Raw genomic sequence first — 3383 nt, 5'->3', positions numbered from 1 at the left:
TTTACAGCAAGCTCTGTAACCCGCTTATAACTCAACGATTTACACTTAAATTTTAGTTTTATATTTATAATGCCTTTTTGAATCACTGTAAGCATTAACATCAGGAAATAATTGTTGACCAAAATCGTGACCATGCCCCTTTAAATACAATAAGTAATTTTTGAATGAAGGTAAAAATCATATCCAAGTATATATAATTATATTGAAACACAGCCAAACATTTACGTAAAGGCCAACTTCTGCGTTTTTCTTTTCTACTAAAGTGTAGGCGTGTTGTTTTTTTTAATTTTATTTAAAGAAACGGTTTTTGAAACGAAAATTTAAATCGTGACTTGAAATGAAGCATATCGTTCGAGTCAAAAGTGAGAGTATATAAGGTTGATGATTCTGAATCATTTCAATATTTGCAGCAGGCACCTATAGAAACTGTTTAAATAAGTTTCTGATAATAGATTACAAAAATGGTGAACACAAAGGTTGTGATCTTATTTGGATGGATGGTAAGATGCTTTTCTATAAATTATTTTTATTATCTAAAGAATATTATCTTTTATATTTAATGTTTTCTTTATTAAATTTTGTTATTGGGTATATTTATAACCATATTTTTGTTAATTTACCTTTCTGTATACAAAGATTAGCTTTAGCATTTCAAAATGACACTCTGAATGCAGACCGCTTGTTAATGTGGGCGTTCTCACTATCGCTTGCACAGCAATAACAAAAGACAGATAAACATTATTATTATATTAGCTGTTGTTGTTTTTTTTAAGGTGGTGCACAATTAATGAATCCAGTTTATGGTTTTGCAATTTATCAAATTAGTTTAGGTTAATGAGGGAAAAGAGATAATGTTTTGAGCAAAGTTTTGCTACCAACGTTGGTGATAATGAACTCATGTCAATATTATAGTCTTACATGCAAACCATTGTTTTCAAAAAAGATAATACACATTTGTCCAAAAAAGATCTGGCTTTGCTTTTAACAATTTGTTTGTATATATTGCATTGAAATACACAAGCAACTTAACTATATTTGAATGATGAAAGTCTAAAGTTTTACCATAGTCTAGAATAATGGCTAATGCTCACAATATTTCATTGCCTTTATTCCCTCCCGATTCGAGCTTAACATTTTTGTTTGTCTTCTTTTTCTGTGTCTGTTTTATTTAGCAATTTTTTTATGTATTTGAAATGAAAACACTATTTCTAAAATTGCCTCAATACCTTTATTGTGACCAATATGACGCAAAAGTCAGAATGTATGTAACTTGGATTATGTACCAAAAATCATGGAAAAAAAATAATTTTGTAATATATTTGTTTTTTAATGTAACAAAATTTAGATTAGCAGCCTAAACATATAATTATTTGTTCAATCCTAACTTTTGAATAATCTGATAATAATCTATTAAATACAAGAAAAATGTTACCTAGTGAAGATACGAAGGGCTATGTCAATGTTCTATAAGTTTTATGCCGAATTTTTTTATAGCAAAAAAACTATCCATAAACATATGTTATGCAAATTGTTATGCAAAATGTTTCATAGCAAAGAGACTATCCTTAAAAGAAAGCAATTCTTATTTTTTTTAATAAAAAAAAAACCCATTTCGATTTTGCTTAGATTCTCTGTATCATCCACTCCACTACTTCGACCCCGACCTCATTGTGTGATGGCGTCTGTTCGTCGGACGATGGATGCCCAAATGATATGGTATGCAAGATCGGACTGGAGGACACTGTAGGAAAATGTTGTCCAAGTCAGAGAAAAGGTATGTGTCCCTTTTCCTTCACTCATTTCACTTTTAGCCACAATAAATATATTTTTTAATTGCATTATCTTCATTGCATGCTGTCTCTGGGTTGGCTTATGTGTGTCTCTCAGAAATTAGTTTAGGTCTAGGTATATCAGTGATTACTATGCTTGCACGGTATGTCATAGTACTTAAGTTAGAATCCAGGTTGAGAATCTGATATTACACCGCCTCCTTCATTAATAAATTCTTTTTTAAAATAAATCGAGAAATACTTTATTAATGGTATAAATAACAACTTAACTTTTCCTTAATCGTAACACTATTTTTGTTTTATTACATGAATCACACGATGAAATTATTAGTTACATTTTTACCATGTTCTCAGCCAGTATAATATTAAGTTTGTTTGTAGCTGTTTTTTTCACAACCTTTTTTGCCACTCTCCTTTCCTTCCCTGTTAATGTCGATGTGCATTTTTTTATCAGTGACATGTTTGATATTATAACACTTTTTGCACGGATACTTTTAATGAAAGTATCTTTGTTCACTGTTCTCAGCTTGTCATCGAATTCGTCTCAAATGTTCTTGCATGTATGATGTTATATGTCCTTTTTTCTCAGACAAGTGTATAATCAAATGCCTTTCTTTTCATTGATACGTTTGTTTTTATATACATTTCTTCACACTAGCATATCTGTATCAATATTTTCTTCCTTTCGTTTCTCATTTCATACTCTATGTTTTCCTTGTGAATATCATGTTTGCTGTTTTATGCCTTTCTTTTATTCGGCATCTTGTTAAAACATGATGAAGTTCTGCCAGATCAAACAAATTTTAATTAAAACGTCTGGAAATGTGACTGAATGGCATCGATCTGCAGTTCAGTCACATTTCAGTTATCGTTCAGTCACCTTCCAGTGAGTTTTATCCTGTGCTTTTCACTCTAATGTTTGGTATTTTAGGGACAAAAACAAAAAGAGGTTGGTGGTCGAGAAGCCGAAGAGGATAGAAGACCTGGATTCTACTTCGCCCGACGCATACATGTAGTTCGCAAATGTATGGTAGAAAGCGCTACCTATCTTAGAGGAAACAAGACTCCTACCTATACTTTGCCCTGATGTATACATATAGTCTGCACGCATACATGTTTATTGTAGAATGCGCTATCTTTCTCTGCACATAGATTACAAAAGATGATAAATTGGAATTCTTGATACACTTTGCGTAAATTGGAAATTTTACCTCACATGAATATATTTTTATAATTTAAATTCTGTTCTCTGTTTAGCTAAATTTTGTATTTAAAGTACTTTTTGTACATCATGCATTTACATGTAGAATAGAAATGCCAACGTTAAATTTATGACATGAAAATTAGTTTTTATCAATAAAAAAAAATATATATATATATATATATATATATATATATATTTTCAAATCAAGCGTGTTTGAATTGGCAATTTGTAAACATGGATTCGAAACAATATGAAAGGTGAATGCTAACTAAAAATGAATAATATATTTCAGCAAGATATCAACATGTTATATTTCAAAAAAAAAATCAAATTGTTTTTATTTAAAAAAAAAAGAGGTTTAACAATTGATTTGAATTGTTAATGAGGTT

General features: G+C 29.9%; 1 long non-coding RNA gene across 2 annotated transcripts; it reads left to right on the top strand.

Moving 5' to 3' along the window:
- Positions 1 to 239: 239 nt before the first annotated feature.
- On the top strand, positions 240 to 3144 carry LOC136273561 (uncharacterized). Of its 2 annotated transcripts, XR_010711728.1 has the most exons (4): positions 240 to 264; positions 411 to 500; positions 1627 to 1774; positions 2722 to 3144. It is a non-coding gene; the product is annotated as an uncharacterized lncRNA (long non-coding RNA). The 2 variants fall into 2 exon arrangements; XR_010711727.1 differs by lacking the exon at positions 240 to 264 and having other exon boundaries at positions 355 to 500.
- The last annotated feature ends 239 nt before the right edge of the window (positions 3145 to 3383 follow it).

This window comes from Magallana gigas, chromosome 1 (genome assembly GCF_963853765.1).
Source record: "Magallana gigas chromosome 1, xbMagGiga1.1, whole genome shotgun sequence".
NCBI lineage: Eukaryota > Metazoa > Mollusca > Bivalvia > Ostreida > Ostreidae > Magallana > Magallana gigas.
This window is presented reverse-complemented; position numbering and strand designations above follow the sequence as displayed.